The following is a 17,808-nucleotide window of genomic DNA, read 5'->3' as shown; positions in this document are numbered from 1 at the left end:
AAGCCTCCCCTTGGAGGGACAATGCTAGATGAGGCAACAAACTAAATTCTGTTAATTTATTTCCAATATTTTACCTTGAGAAAAGGCAAATTGTTTCAAAGAAAATAAGAAGGCACTGGGATTTATTTTTAGCTATTGGTGTTTTCAAAAAATGACCATTCTAATTGATATGTGTACTGAGTAAATATATTTGTGAGATCTCACTATAGGCCCAGTTACTAAACAGAGATAGCAAATGAATCTTACCACATCTTCTCAAGTCCTTTATCTGAGAGGCATGGTTTGTCTTTGCAAATGGAAAAAGCAATATTAATTAACATGATATATCTCTACAGGAATGATGTATGACGTGGAATCCCACCCTTGGGTCTTTAATGCTTTGCTTGGTTCTCTATCTCCTACCTCTTAGAATATGACACACGAGGACGGGTAAAAAAAAAAAAAAGGGTATAATTAGGAAACTACTGATTCTTCATGAGAATGTCAGTGTTAAGTGGCTGAGATAATAAAAAAAGCAAGATAATTTAAAATCATGTATTAATTTTTGCAACCAATCATATGCATACAGTCACATACCATGTAATGACGTTTCCATCAATGGTGAACCACACGTACTATGGTGATTCCACAAAATTATAATGGAACTGAAAAATTCCTATCACCTAATGATGTTGTAGCTGTTGGAGTGTCATAGTGCAGCACATTACTTCCGTGTTTGTGGTGATGCTGATATAAATAAATCTGTGCAGCCAGTTGTATCAAAGTCTAGGACATGCAGTTATGTACAGTACATAATTTTTGATAATGCTAATGACTATATTACTGGTTAATGTATTTATTGTAGTATACTTTTAATCATTATTTTAGAGTGTACTTTTCCTCCTTATTTAAAAAAGTTATCTGTAAAACAGCTTCAGGCAGGTCCTTCAGAAATGTTCCAGAAGAAAGCATTGTTACCACAGGAGATGACAGCTCCATGTATGTTATTGCCCCTGAAGACCTTCCAGTGGGACAAAATGTGGAGGCAGAAGACACTGATATTATAGGCCTAGGCTAATGTGTCTGTGTCTTAGTTTAAATAAAGTTTAAAAGATTAAAAACAGGTTTTTTATAAATAGGAAAAAGCTTATAGAATAATAATATGAAGAAAAAATATTTTGTATAGCTGTACAATTGTGTTTGTGTTTTAAGCTAAGTGTTACTACAAAAGAGTCAAAAAGTTAAAAATTTTAAGAAGTTTATAAAGTAAAAAAGTTTCAGTAAGCTGAGGTTAATTTATGATTGAATAAAGCATTTTTAAAATACATTTAATGTAGGCAAAGTGCACAGTGTTTAATAAAGTCTCCAGTAGTGTACGATAATGTCCTAGGCCTTCTCATTCACTTACTACTTAATTCACTACCCACCCAGACCAACTTCCAGTCCTGCAAACTCCATTCATGGTAAGTGCCCTATACAGGTGTACCATTTTTTATCTTTTAAAAGATAGTTTTGGCCGGCCGTGGTGGCTCACACCTGTAATCCCAACACTTTGGGATGCCGAGGCGGGCAGATCACGAGGTCGGGAGTTTGAGACCAGCCTGACTAACATGGAGAAACCCCATCTCTACTAAAAATACAAAAATTAACTGGGTATGGTGGTACATGCCTGTAATCCCAGCTACTCGGGAGGCTGAGGCAGGAGAGTCACTTGAACCGGGAGGTGGAGGTTGCGATGAGCTGAGATCGTGCCGTTGCACTCCAGCCTGGGCAACAAGAGTGAAACTCCGTCTCCAAAAAAAAAAAAAAAAGATAGTTTCACTGTATTTCTCAAATATTTAGATGTTTCAGTACTGTTTCAGTTGCCCACAGTATTCAGTACAGTCACATGCTGTGTAGGTTTATAGCCTAGGAGTGATAGGTCACACCTTATAGCCTAGGTGTGTAGTAGGCTGTACCATCCAGATTTGTGTAAGTCACTCTATGATGTTTGTACAATGACGAAATTACCTAATGAAGCATTTCTCAGAACATTTCTCTGTCACTAAGCAATGCATGACTGTATTTATAAAATCAGATATATCTTCACTAATTTGCTTTATTTAGGTTCATTTTAAAATGTTTTCCAAAAATCACACTAAATGATGACTTGGAGGTTATCTTACACAAGTATCTGAGGTTATAAATGTCTTTTGAATATCTATAGTAGATGTTACATTCTGTATTTTTTCATATTTGATAATTTACATTATTATTTTAATTTCTGCTACCACGAAAACAAGAGTGAGTTTAGCATGGTGTTCATAACATGTCAAAGGTGTACTGGCTGGGTTGGAGTCTCCCCTCCAGATCTATCCTTTCTATTCATACCTGCTTCACCCTGCTCTGGGACCTAGAAATTTGATAGGTGTAGACTAGTCTCTGGTGCCTCTAGCTTCTGGATGCTTTTAGTCAATGGGAGCCTTGGTCATATTTCTGGGCATTTTTCCTGAGTTTACTTTCAGTGGCTGTCTCTCTTTCAAAGGTGACCATCTGACACAACAAGTTTCCTCTTGGGTTGTGGTCATCTCACTCCTCTTTGACTGTGCTTGGGAGTATTAACAGATCCTTGAGTATTAAGAGCCTTCAGGTTACCTACTTATTACCTCTTCCCTCACCTCCTTCCACACATTGTATAGCATCTTGTTATAAATAAAGCATCCTCAAACCATTCTGCGTTCAGTGTGCCATCTGTTTCCTGTAGGGATCCTGGCTGATTTTTTTTTAAAAAAAGGAAAGCTACAGAGCTCAGGGTGTAGGGTAGCTGTGGATTACTTTCATTTGTAAACAGAGAGGGAACCAATAGAGGAGGAAAAAGAATAGAAAATTGTAGCTCACCTTCAGATTTGTTAGAAAGGACTTAAAGCCCCTAGGATAAGCACATTTACTATTTTTTTCTCTCCCAAACAGATATATAATTTACATATATATATTAACCTTGTGTTTGCTCAGTTTTGTACATAGCTCAAAATTTCAGATTTACTAGTGTACAAATATGGGTGAAGAATAGCAGTTTAGATCCACCACATGGGTAAGACTCAATTCTTTTTTTTTTTTTTTGAGACGGAATTTTGCTCTTGTTGCCCAGGCTGGAGTACAATGGTGCGATCTTGGCTCACTGAAACCTCTGCCTCCCGAGTTCACATGATTCTCCTGCCTCAGCTTCCCTAGTAGCTGGGATTGCAGGCACCCACCACCATGCCCTGCTAATTTTTTGTATTTTTAGTAGAGACTAGGATTTACCACGTTGGCCAGGCTGGTCTCGAACTCCTGATCTCAGGTGATTCACCCGCCTCAGCCTCCAAAAGTACTGGGATTACAGGCAAGATGCAATTCTTTATTCCTGAGATTCTTATATAGTTCTTCCAACTGGCCCTGAGACGATTGTTTATTATCCATAGTGACTGTGCTGATGGAATTTCTGAGGATGACTAATATTTATGTCAGAGCTGATTCCATTTAGAGTCTTTTCTTTGGCAAGTGTCTTTTCTTTTGCAAGTGACTAAAAGTATTGTTATGTTTGTTATTCATTGTGGTACTGTTTTCTCTATTCAGAGGCTACGTGGACTATAGCATTCTAAATGTATGAACTCTATGTAAGGCCGGCTGCCTTGCCGGGCGCTAAATGGACACACTTTTCTCTCCCCGTGCCGGATAATGAAGTCATCATTCCAGACACATTACTCCTATCAGGCCTCTCCATGCTGGTTCCCCACACCCACTGCTATCAGGCCTCTCCATGCTGGCTCCCCACACCCACTCCTATCTGGCCTCTCCATGCAGGCTCCACACACCCACTCCTGCATTCCTCACTCGACCCCTTCAAAATTTAAAAAGCCCGCCAAAGATTTGTCCAACAGCAGCTTAACATTGACCTCCCCAGCCGGTCAACCCACCAGTAGCCCCGCCTGGCTACCAATGGCAGCTTGCCCCGTCGGCACCTTAACTTCCTCTGACCAATAAAACTGTCTGCTCTTTGTTTCCCTAATAATCAATCAACACTTCCTCTGACCAATAAAACTGTCTGCTCTTTGTTTCCCTAATAATCAATCAACCCCCCTCACCAAGGAAACTGTTTGCTCTTTGTTTCCCTAATGACCAATCAATTACCTCCACTCCCTATCAAACCCCACACCCTAAGAAGCCCAGTGTGACTTCTCTGGCCCCTTCCCAGACCACAGAACCTCACCCGAGAGCTGAATAAATTGGATTCTCATTTTCTCACACTGGCCTCAGTTTCCTCATTTTGACTCGGCAATATACCTTACACTCTAAACCTTAGTATTCTAGTTTGGCAGTTGGAATGATGAATGGCAAAAGACTTTTCTACTCACTTAGGACTTTCATATATAGGATACAGGACAGGATAGGTGAAAAGATAACTGCTTTTTTAGCATTTGTTTTGAAATACTTTTAGATTCACTAAAAGTTACAAAAATAGTACAGAGTATTCTTGTGCACCATTTTGCCAACTTCCTCCAATGATAGTATCTTTGCATAACTAGAATTTTATATTATTAAGAATTTTTATAGAATAGATTTATTGATTTATTTCTGTACTCTGTGTTTTAGTTTGTTCATGAGCTAATATTAAAGAAGCTCAACCTTTCTATTTGTATTTTGGGAAACAAATTTAGGATGCCTTTTAAGAAGGAACAAATAGTATGATAAACAAATTCATTTTGTTACAAAGTATTAGCTTGTCAGATAGTGAAAAGCTGCTTTTCTTGTAGAATTTTTAGCAATGACTACAAAATATTGACTGTTGAAAATTCCAGAGCAGAACAATTGGTTGTTGTTTGTTACATACCAGAGACGTCTTTCTAGCAGTGCCAAAGTATATTTGGGGAAGGCTGTGTAGTTTATAGGCAGACTTTGTTTAAAAAGAGAGAGAGATGGAAATAACTACTTTTTCCACTATTTTAATTTATTACGGCTAGCACATTTTTACTGTTTAGAAATCTATTTCCAATGTCTGTCTACCAAAAAGTAAAATCTGATAGAGTATGTTTGGATATTTTATTTTCAGACATATGGTCCTGAAAGACCTCTTTAACATTGAAAGACCCTTTAAAATAAAGCTCCAAATTGCTAAGAGCTGAAAATTTATAGTAATAATTTTTATGCTAAATTTGACTTTTGAGTACTCTATAATGATTATTGTCTCTTCCAACGTCAATTTCATATGAAATATTTTACTTTTCTAAGATGGCTTGTATCTTTTATAGCTATAGAATGATCATATTTTCATTCAGATAGCCCTGCCCTCAAAATGTGGCCCTGGTCAACCAAACCCCATGCATTTAAACACCTGTTTCAGATTTTGCATTCACTGAGGAGGTGAAAGCAAGTGGAAATAACCTGCTCCTGTAGCATTCATTCAGCTATAAAGAGGTAGGCCACTGATCTTTTAACAGATGGTTGTGTATTTGCTGCTTTTCACTGAGGTCCAGTTTACTGCTCAAGAAGCAGATACATCAGCTAAAAACTAGTAACTTCATAAATGACCCATTTGCCAGTTTCCAAGCATTATTTGAAATATTTGGATTTAAAATTTGAGAGACAAATGTAATTTTAACTTTCCATAAAAATTGGTTATTAATTGCAATAAATTTTCAAGGTTCTATTTCTGTAACATAAAGCAAATTTATACTATATTAAATTGTATATTTATTGTGCTACTTTCAAGCACTGAGATGTAATAGCCCTGAGGAAGACTGCAGCTTGTTTTACTATGCTCAGTAACAAGTCAAAGCTTGGCTTGTATGTCTGTTTACCTCCCATTTGAAATTCTTTCTACAAGTATCTTTCTGCTGAAGAGAAGATTTTAAATATGAAACTGTAGTACAAGGAACATGTTCAATTTTGGTCAATACTTTGTTCACGTAACGTGAACAGTACTCCTAGGATCTAGCGAGGGACTTGCCACTCAATGGTGTGTTCTTAGGGAGCTGTGTATGTCATAAGGAACATGATTTAACTTCCTTCTCTTCACTTTTCTCTTCATTAATCCTCTTATGGTTTTTTGCTTACTGAGATTGATACTACTAATGTTGTAAATAAAGAGGTATTTTTAATAAGTAAGGCAAACCTCTTAGGTACCTACCTGTGGTCACTTTATTAGATGAGTTCATAGTGACCCTCATACTTGTTTATTCTCTGGGCCATAGTGAAATTAGCACATACTGTTAATGACCTGAGGAGAGCTGTGTGAGGATCCTTGTTCATTCTCTTTTCTGTTCATAAACTTTATTCCTAACCTGCCTATATACTACTGGTTATAAAGAAGATGAGATAACAGAATAAATCCATCACTACTACAAGGAAAATTCCACTGTTGGGATTTAAAGAGGCGGGAGACATGGTTTCTGTCATCTCGCAGTTCATAATCTAATGAGTTGGAAGTAAGCACAGAATTACAATGCAGTTTGTTAATGATATAATTTGGGTGTATGTATGTACTAGTTCTTTTTCTAAGGGTGAGGTTTGGGTCAGTGAGAGCTACCAGGTGGAGGTAACCTAAGATGTGCATTCTGGAAAGACAAGTAAGAGGGCTACATAGGCAAATGAAAGGGTTGGCAGAGCGGGGAGTTGTTTATGGATGTGAGGTGCAGCACAGTAGAGCAGTAGAGTCAGAATAGTTAGGTAGTTAAGTTGAGATACTATTATGTGCAACCATGTGTCTGAGCTCTGTAGTTCTCAGGCACTCTCATTTCAATCCATTCTGTAGGCAAACAAAATATTATTCCTGTTTAACAAGTAAGAAAAGCCAGGCCAGAAATGTTGAGTGAATTGTACAAAATCTTATAACTCCTATAGTCAGGATTTGAATCTAGGTCTGATGACTCTAAATTCTGTCCTTTTAGTGTTGTACTGAACCGAGTGTAGAAGGTCAACACCAAGACAAAAGTATGCCAAATTGCAGGGTCTTTATTGCCGGCGGCCACGGGGGATTCGCGTCTCTCCAACCCGTGGCCCCAAAAGGAGGGTGTCAAGACCTTTTATACCCCTAACACCACCTCAGGGGTGAGGGTGAGGAGCGGGGATGGGGATGAGAGGCTTCAGACATTTCGAGGGCTAGTGGATTCTGTAAATCACCTCCTGGGCGGAGATGAGGGTGAGGGGCTCCGGACATTCTAAGGGCCAGGGGACTTTTGTCACTCCGATTGTTACTGAAGTGGTTTACAGAAGTCAAGATAAGCATTAGTTTACACATTGTCTGGGTAGTGGTGGGAATTACAGACCTTAGTTACTTATTACAAGTTGCAGGAGCCAAGATGATGTGGGTTTGGACTGCTTGCCTGTCACATTAGGGTCACAGAGAGCAGTTTCAACAGAAAGCTGAGGTGTGGTTGAAGTATGCAGTTTTATGGGGCTTTTACCATGTCATATTAGTATGCCATTTTGTTCAAGTTCTTTTAAAGTGAAGAGTAGGACTAACTCTTCACTAATAAAAACGTACCAGTTTTCTTTCTGAGACTATACAATTTTTAGATGTACTATGTGTTATCTCACTTTGTACCCTCAACTGTGCTTACCATGGTGCTTGACTTGTAGTAGATGGCCAATCATTGTTTTGAACGGAATTGAATTGACGTATGGGTATTATAAAACTTTATTGAACGAATGAAAATCTTGGCCAGGACTTTTCACTTTTCCTCTTGTTACTTAGTTCTTTTCCAGTCTGTTCTTACATTCACGGGTGTCAACATGCACTAGAACTCATTCCCAGATCCTAAACTTGGAACTCCAGCTTCAGCTTCTCACCTTCTAATCAGATTCTCCTTTGCATGTGGTAGAGGGTTCCTTTTCAAGTACATTTGTGTAGAACCTATGCCACATGTTTAGGTTTTTTTCCCTTCATGTTCTTCACTCCAAATATAATCTTGACAAAGAAAATTATGCCTTTGTCTTGGCAAATAGTCTTTGTTATCAGTTTTCTTTTCTTAAAATGCTAGTAGAAGGCATAAGTACTTAGGGCTTCCCATGAAGACCTTGGAGTGAGTATATACTATTTCTCACACTTGCTGTTGGCTAGTTGGCTAGGATGATGATGGCTCTTTTTTTTTTTGAGACAGTGTCTCTCTCTGTTGCCAGGCTGGAGTGCAGTGGCATGATCTTGGCTCACTGCAATCTCTGACTCCCTGGTTCAAGTGATTCCCCTGCCTCAGCCTCCTGAGTTTTAGTGGTTTTTTTTTTTTTTTTTACCTCTACATGAACTTGATGAAAAAGGAAACTATACTGTTTGTCTGGAAAGGAAATTAGAGATCGTTTGATGCTGACCTGATGTTAAATGAGGACAAGGCTGAATTTAAGCAAAAGAACTTGTTTTTACTGACTACTCTCCACTTTCCAGCCTTTGAATTGTGTTGACATTCACAGGAGTTGTGTGGGGCCAATTTTGTGTCAGAAAACTTGAATTTCCAAAAAAATCTATGGAAGTAATTATATGACTCTAATGGTTCATCTTCCCCACTGTAATGTGAGAGACAGGTCCTAAAGGACAAGCTGCGTCAGTCATCACTGGAAAAGTCTGTCCTGTGTTGGAGTGGACCCGTATTGAGTGTTTCTAGTGTTTCTAGTGAGGAATCCACCATTTCTCTTGGCAGCATTTCCAATTCTCTGTCCATCACAGCTTTTCCCAGATGATGAGGCTTGTTTTCTGCAGCTGTGTTTGGCCAGATGGTCATGGGTCATTCTCCTAGGCCCATCTCCATCATGCCCGATAATGTGTGGGGCACAAAGCCCCGACTTGGATGGGGTTGGGGGAGAAGTGTAAATGTTGTTAGCTTAAAGATTCATGTTTTAGTGTTACATTTTTGCTCTTAGTTAAGCCTCCAGGTTCCCTGTTACTTGTTTCTTACAAATGAGAGATATCAAACATAGTGATATCTAGCTTTACTTTTTATCATCACTTAGTGACAAACCAGTACCTCCACATCCAGTCTTTGTCAATGTCATTACCTCTTCGTGGGGACCTAGTATGACAAGAAACATGAGACATTCACTTGACCAGTACACCAAATGTTCCTGGCCCCACTTTCAAGCAGTGCTTTATTGGAAAATCATCCATAATTTTCTGGCTGTTGTCATTCCTGGGCTCTGCTTTCCATAACCTCTCATTCCTGTTGAACAGCTGTGCTTCTGATTAGTTTTCTCTGGAGGTATTAACTTTTCAGCACTCTGCACAGGGAAACTTTTGAAGTGATGGGAACAATGGGCCCATCCTTACTTTGTTCCAGCCAGTTAGTCTGCTGTGCTTCAGAAAAAACAGAGAGACATGAAACCAAACAAAAATAAGAATTCACATAAAAGTTTCTTAAAACAAATCTGAACATTGACATTATGAAAATCATGATTATCCACTCAGTATAAAACAACATGTTTTCTTATGTATATTTCCCTCATCTACTTTTTCCATATATTTTGAGAAATAAATATTTAGTTATCAGTAACACGTGCCAGGTCTCTGATGATTTGAGCAGAGATCAAGTGACTCCAGTTGTCAAAGTTAACTGTACATAACTACTTTTACTCTTCTTTTCTGACCATCCAATTTTAGATCAGATTCTATTGTTACATAAAATTGTTGAATGACATTTTCTTCATAGTATTTACCACTCATTTTATTAAAATAAAATATGTTTTACAAATGTCTTTAAAAATAGTATATTTATAATTACTAATAAATAAAACTTTTTTTTGAGATGGAATCTCACTTCATCATCCAGGTTGGAGTGCGTTTGTGCAATCTTGGCTCACTGCAGCTTCCATCTCTAGGCTCAAGTGATCACCCTGCCTCAGCCTTCCAAATAGCTAGGACCACAGGTGCACACCACCACACGCAGCTATTTTTTTAATTTTAATTTTAATTTTGTATTGTCGATAGAGATAGGGTTTCACCATGTTATCTAGGCTGGTCCTGAACTCCTGAGCTCAAGTGATTCACCTGCCTCAGCCTCCCAAAGTGCTGGATTTATAGGTGTGAGCCATCAAGCTTGGCCTTAAAACTTTAAATAGTATGTATACTGCACTCTCTAGAAAACTAGATAAAATAAAATAATATATTCATATGCTAACATATGGAATGCAAGAATAAACTACTACTTAAATATTGATTCCACAGGTTTAATGATGCTGGATAAAAAAAAAAAAAAAAAAAAAGAAAAAAGAAATGCTGACATGCAATTGTGTAAGTGTCATACATTTGCTAAAAGATCTTTTCTCCCGTGGATTTATACGAGGGTTGGATAGTGAGCCCTGAGCCCTTACACCTTTAACCAACAAAATATCAGGTCCTATCATGAAGAAATGACTGACCCAACATTGATTACACCAAGTATATGTTGGTTGAAAAGAAGGAACAATGGATTTCCTAATTATCAAGAAATACTTTGTGGGAAAGGTGGAAATTGTGCTGGATCTTAGAAATGGGTAAGATTTAGTGGTGTAAGGAAGGCAACTCAATAGTAGCAAAAACTCAGCACAGGAAAAAAGCAGTATGGGTTTAAGAGACAAGATTTCTGACTTTATAGAGGATTTTTGTAAGGGAACAGAAGGAAGTAAGACTTGAAAGGTAGGACAAAAAGATGATCAAGTTTTGGTAAAGTTCAAATTCTACTATGTAGAGTTTGACTGTTACCCTATAGAATAAAATGAGCTATTGAAGATATGTGAGTAGAGGAATATTGTCAATATAATGTTTTAGGAAAAAAATTAGTCCTGAGTTACTAGGAAGGCATAATTAGAGAGACAAATAAGTGAAAACTGGAAAATCAGGAGGAGGTTGTGAGGTGTTTAGTGCCTAAAGAAAGGTGTCTAAATACAAATGGAAGGAAGATAAAACTAGGTAGCAGCAAGCTCTTTGTTTCTGTCATTTATCCTCAAACCTTGATTGAACATCCCAGATACTGTTCTAGGTACTAAAGGGAAAGCAAAAAATACATATGGCAGAAATATTTCAAATCTAATAGTTGGCCTTGTAACTGATTATAAATATTTTTTATAATTTTTATTTTCTGTTCATTGCTGGTGTATATATAAATTAATTGATTCTTTTTTTTTTTTTTTTTTTTGAGACAGAGCCTTGCTCTGTTGCCAGGCTGGAGTGCAGTGGCACGTTCTTGACTCACTGTAACCTCCGCCTCCCGAGTTCAAGCAATTCTCCTGCCTCAGCCTCCCGAGTAGCTGGGACTACAGGCACACGCCACTCCCAGCTAATTTTTGTATTTTTAATAGAGATGGGGTTTCACCATGTTGGCCAGGATGGGCTTGATCTTTTAACCTTGTGATCCACCCGCCTCAGCCTCCCAAAGTGCTGGTATTACAGGATTGAGCCACCGTGCCCTGCCAATTAATTGATTCTTATACATTGTTTCTAAATCTGACTTCTCTGCTAAACATATTTACCAATTCTAAGTATTTGTCTGTATGTTATTTTGAATTTTTATATATACCATCACATCATCTATTAATAATAGCATTGATTTCTAATCTGTATACCTGTTATTCTTTTTTATGTCTTATTCTATTGGCTAAGATCTCCAATACAAAGCTACAATGCTAAACAGTAATGATAGCGATTATCCTTATCTTTTGTATGTTCTCAAAGAAACAGCTTTGAATACTTTACTATTAAGTAAGATGTCTGCTGTAAGATTTTTTTGTACATCTTCTTATCAGAATAAGGTTGTATCCTATTGCTATATTGCTAAAAATTATCATCAGTAGATGTTGAATTTTATCCAAGTTTTTCTGCATTTAATGACATTATCACAGATAATCTGAAAACTGGTTTAATATTTGAAAAATAATTCAGCTGAGCATTGTGCTCACACCTGTAATCCCAGCACTTTGGGAGGCATATAACCTGAGGTCAGGAGTTCAAGACCAATCTGGCCAACATGATGAAAACCCGCCTCTACTAAAAATACAAAAATATTAGCTGGGCGTAGTGGCGCATGCCCGTAGTCACAGCTACTTGGGAGGCTGAGGTGGGAGAATCACTTGAATTCTGGAGACAGAGATTGCAGTGAGCTGAGATCACAGCACTGTACTCTAGTCTGGGTGACAGAGTGAGACTCTGTCTCAAAAAAAAAAAGAAAAGAAAAAAAGAAAAGAAAAATGTCTATGTAATGCCTATTATAGAATACAAGATTATCTGTAATCTTTTATTTTTATGAAAAATATTTCTATGTAATTCCTATTACAGAATAAGATTATCCATAATATTTTATTCTGTAATAGGAATTACATAAAATTATTTTTCAAACATTGTCAATTGTGCATGCCTAAAATAAACTCAATTTAAACATAATCATCATTCTATTTATAAATTGTTGAATTTTCCTTGCTAAAATTTTATTAGGATTTTTGCATGTATGTTTCTGACTTAGAGTGGTCTATAATTTTCTTTTCTTAGCATATCCTTGATGGATTTGTTAGCAATTTTATGAATTATATTATGCTAGGTTTATTAAATGAAATTGTTTAAATGTTCTCTAATTTTAAAAATCCCTGTAATATTTTGTGTAAGACTGACATTATCAAGACTTCCTTAATTGTTTGGTAGGATCTGCTGCTAAGGCAGTAAGGCTTGGAACTTACTTGAGGGGGACAGGAAGAGGAATATTTTATTTATGAATTCAATTTCTTTAACATATGGCTATATGTATTTTCTTACTTTAGTTTGATAAGAGTTTGTTTACAGAATTTTATCTGTTGCATCTAAATTTTCAGTTATTGGCAATAGTTGTTCTGAATATTCTTACTGTATTTTTTCAATGACTTCAAGATCTGTAGTGATATACCCATTTTTATTCCTAATGTTGATTATTTGTATCTTCTGTTTTTGTTTCTTGATGCATCTCCTCAGGGAGCTATTAATCGTATTAGTCTTTAAAGGAAACAAATGTCCTGGAAGGAAAATAAAAGGTACACACAGCTTAGATTTTGTAGAGAATTTAATGAAGGAAATATCTAAAGGTATGTTGTTAGGGAACCCAACAAAGGATTTTGAAGCTCTCAGGTAACTAACATTAAGAAGCCATTGCCATTACTGGGCTTGATATATTCATGGGAAAGCAGCCTGTGAGTATAGAATTAATAGGAATGAATGGATCTTATGATAAGAGGTGTGCTTGTAGAGGGACATAGCTCCTGCCACAGAATAGCATTGAGACAGAGAGGAACAAACAAAGGAATGATTGCCTTGATTTCTTGTTTTCCTCCTACAATTCTATCTCTTATCTGTGTCTCCCTTTGTCCGAACTCTATCAGAAGGCTGTTTGCAGAATACAGTGGTCAGCCTCCTGAGATTGAGATAGGCAGAGAATGGATCTTGGGATCAAACAGAATAAGCAGCACACGAACTTTTGGCTATGTTGATCTGTGTTTGCGTAGTTATTTTTATGATATTAATTCTCCCTTAAATTTGTTAAACTTTTTCTTATACTGTTCTTAGATTCATTTCACACTTTTTTCTAATATTTTAATATAGATACTTGTCTATTAAAATTCAGTTTTTCTTCTTTTTTTTTTTGTTTTGAGACAGAGTCTCAGTCTATTGTCAGGCTAGAGTGCAGTGGCACAATCTCGGCTCACTGTAACCCCTGACTCTCTAGTTCAATTCTAGTGTAATTTAATGTTAATTTAGTTATATCACTTTTATTTTGCTTAATGTTGGTGTGGAAAAATTATTTTGATTCTTTCTTTTAATTTTTCTGTATGCTTTCTTATGATTTGGCCATGTCTTTTGCAAACTGTGTATAATTTGTTTTCCAATATAACTGAAAATCATTATTTTAATTGGAGCATTTAGTTAATTCATATGTATTATGTTTATTTCTATAGTTGTATTTATGTCATGTTATCGTGTATCTTCTATTTGTTGCACTTGTTCTATGTTCTATGCTTGGCTTACTTTTGTGAGTTATATTTTTTCCTCAATTGATCCAGGAGTTTTGTATTCTTTTACTATTTATATGTCTTTACTGAACAAGCTATCAATCTGATTTTTAATCCTTTAAAGATAATCTGCCTTTTTTCCTCTGGTTGGTTTTAAGCTTTCCTATATGTGGGCCACAGTAGCTTACGCCTGTAATCCCAGCAATTTGGGAGGCTGAGGCAGGAGAATTGCTTGAGCCCAGGAGTTCAAGACCAGCCTGGGCAACATAGCAAGACTTCATCTCCTTAAAAAATAAAGAAAAAAAAAAGATTTTCTATTTGTCATTTTTTTTTTGTAGTTTTTAGTGGTTACCCTAGAGCTTATAGCCTGAATCCCTTACTTATTATATTTAATATTAATTAATATCTTTACTCTCTTCTCAGACCATGCAATGTCTCAGAATAAGCAAACAATATTTACTGACCTGCCAAGTTACATACTGTTATTTTTGTGCATTTTAATTCTTTCTGTATTTATACAGTCAGTGTTCACCTCTATCTATCCACATACTATCATTTTTGTGGTTTTCCGTTTTTCTACATTTCTAATCTTTCATCTAAGTCATTTTCCTTTTTCCTGAAGAATATTCTTTAGTATTTCCTTTAGCTTGGTTTATATTTCTTTTAGATTTTGTCTGAAGATAATTTTATTTTACCTTTATACTCAATAGTTATTTTGAGGGAGTTAAGGTTTCTAACTTGCCAATTATTTTGTTAAGCATATGTACAGTATCCTTCCACTAACTTTTAGTTCCGTTCTTTCTTTTGAGAAGCAAGCTGTCAGTCTGATTTTAAATCCTAAAGATAATCTGCCTTTTTTTTTCTCAGACTGGTTTTAATAGTTCCTATTTGTCTTTTATTTTCTGCAATTGTTCTATGATGTTTAATTGTGTATCTTTTTAATCTGAGTTGAGGTTTGGAGCTCTTTTTCAACCTGTGGATTGATGTCTTCCATCAGTCTTAGAAATTCCTCAGTCATTATCTTTTAGGTAATACTCCCCCAATTTTTTCTTCTCTGTTTAGGGCTCCACTTAAACTTATGTTAGATCTACTCATTATATCCTCTGAATCTCCTATCCTATTTTTATGTTTCCTTTCTTTTTGGCTTTCTGTTTTTTCATTCTAGATATTTTCTTCTGACTTATTTTCTATTTCACTAACACTTTCCTCAAATGTATCTAATCTGCCATCAAACCCATCTTTAGAGTCTCTTATGTATTTACTAACTGGGTATAGAAAGGTAAAGGACCATTTTGGGTGTACTGATGCATACCAGCAGAGTATTAACCTTGGTTATATCAACCATTCCTAAGGATTTAACTACTAATTGTATGCCAAAGAATCTCTAGCTTAATCGCTTCAACACATTCCTCCCTTTAGAACTCTAGACCTAACAAACAAATGCTTACTTAACATTCCACCTAAAATTACTTCCAGGTATCTCAAACTTTACATCTTTAATACTGAATATTCTGTTTCCCATTTAAACCTGCTGTTCCTTGCACCTTTCTGTCATCAGTAAATAGAATTCCCACCAATTTATATATTCTTGCCAAAGCCTATGAGTGGTTCTTGGATATATCCATTTCTTTAATCATTAATATTTAGTCTGTCACAAAATGTCATCTATTCAACTTCCAAAATATGTTTTGAATCAATTCACTTCTCTCTAACTTCCTGTCACCCTACTAGGCTAAGCTACAATCTCACTGTATCTTTTCTTTATCTATTCTGTCTGTTTCCTCTCTTGTCCTTCCTTCAATTGTTCCTCCATTCAGCATCTGAAGAGATCTTTGTAAAACCTTAACTCTCTGACTTTTTAAAACCTCTTTTAGGATTTTAAATGCTTTCCCATAATACACAAGACAATATATGATGTTATCATAGCCAGCTGCTCCAACTTCCTAAAAACTTTCTCTTTCTTTTACACTATTCAGCCATACCTATTTTAGTTTTTTAAAGGTCTTTTTTTTCTTCTTTTTGGCTTAAAACTCTCTTCTTCTCACTTTCTCTTTGTCTCCTGTAGGCTTCAGTTTATAAGTTATTTTCATAGAGGACTTCCTCATAATCCAATTTAAGGTAGGCCTCTCCTATACCCTCCTGATATGGTTTGACTCTGTGTCCCCACCCAAATCTCGTCTTGTAGCTCCCATAATTCCCACATGTTGTGGGAGAAACCCAGTGGGAGATAATTGGATCATAAGGGCAGGTCTTTCCAGTGCTGTTATCTTGTGACAGTAAATAAGTCTCATGAGATCTGATGGTTTTAAAAATGTGAGTTTTCCTGCACAAGCTCTTGCTTTGCCTGATGTCATCCATGTAAGACATGACTTACTCCTCCTTGCCTTCCACCATAATTGTGAGGCTTCCCCAGCCACATGGAACTGTAAGTCAAATTAAACCTCTTTCTTTCATAAATTGCCCAGTCTTGAGTATGTCTTTATTAGCAGCGTGAAAATGGACTAATACACCACACCCCCTCAGGGTACTCATCAAAATTTATTCTCCAGTATTAAAAAATTAATGCCAAAGAGTAAAGATCATGACATTTTTTTCCTACCACCATAAAACTAAGACCTAGTTTGTGATTGGTACATAGTAGGAACTCATTAACTATCTTTTGAATGAGTCAATGATCTCCAAATGGCAAATTTTACTCTTCCCAAATTAAATTTCATTCTCTGCTCTCTGCTATATTCTTTTTGAAAAAGTTTTCTCAACCATAACTTTCCATGTCTGTTATAAGCTATTCATTAGAGTTTTTTGTCAGGTCAGCACATATTTACTAGTCTAGTTAGTTCTTGTTTTTCCATTACAAATGAATGTTAGGACATTATCATTTTCCAAAACCCTATCTTAGAAACAGACAAGTTTGCTTTTATTTTTGAAGTTTATTGTTTAGTAAGTTTAAATCAGATTTTCTAGATCTTTCCTTTTTACAGTACAAACATGAATTCTACTAACTGAGACTACCTGAAGCCACCCAGTTATCCAGTGTCAGTTTGTACTAAATGTGGATTTTTAGACCAATGGCTCTTGTTTTCTCCATACATTTCTTGTAATTTTTATATTGCTTTTTGTATTAAGATTTTTTTTTTTTTGGCCAAAACACTAGGTTTGCCTACCTCCTCCTCCTTCTTCTCCTCCAACAGGATGCCAGAAAGAAAGAAGCATGAGTCATAGGAAAATGAAAGAGGAATGTCTCAAATATTGGGATGAGAAGACTGCTCTTCCCATCTAACAGATTCTCATTTCCTGCCCTGAATCATTTCTTCCCATTGAAATAACAACTGTAATTCTAGTCATGGGTGTGTGAGTGTTTGTGAGAGTGGGTTGGAGGTCTTCAGAGGTCTCAGTAAAAAAGAAAGAGTATGAAACTTTTGTTATTTCCTGCTTCTGAATATGTCTTTTGCTTAAGGATGTTGGAAGGGGTGAGACTCTTTGGACCTCTATAGTGCTTGTAGTGGGGATGGGAAGTGTTGAATGTTGCTAAGCCAGTATGGCACACTGAGTAACTGGATCGGAGTTCTCTTTTGGAGGGAATAATATTAATAAATAATGGAAGGTAACTACATGTTAAAGACTGGTAGATTAACCATGGGTTTTACCTTCTCATGCCAGGTGACTCTTCTTTATAGGTAGAGTCCCGAGTTTGGTCTTCTAGCTTCTGTGTGAAACTTTGAGATCTTTGAGAAGTTTTGATTTGTCTCAACAGAAATGAATCAGGGAGTGGGGAAACAAATAAATAACTGATAGTTACATCATGGTGGTATCCTAAATACTAAATACAAACTTGTACCCATTTTCATTTAAAAATATTTATTTATTATTTGTACTCTCATAGAA

This window comes from Aotus nancymaae, unplaced genomic scaffold (genome assembly GCF_030222135.1).
Source record: "Aotus nancymaae isolate 86718 unplaced genomic scaffold, 86718_ANA_hifiasm-v0.15.2.pri h1tg000014l, whole genome shotgun sequence".
Classification (NCBI taxonomy): Eukaryota; Metazoa; Chordata; class Mammalia; order Primates; family Aotidae; genus Aotus; species Aotus nancymaae.
The sequence above is the reverse complement of the archived record's forward strand: the minus strand, read 5'-3'. Positions refer to the sequence as shown.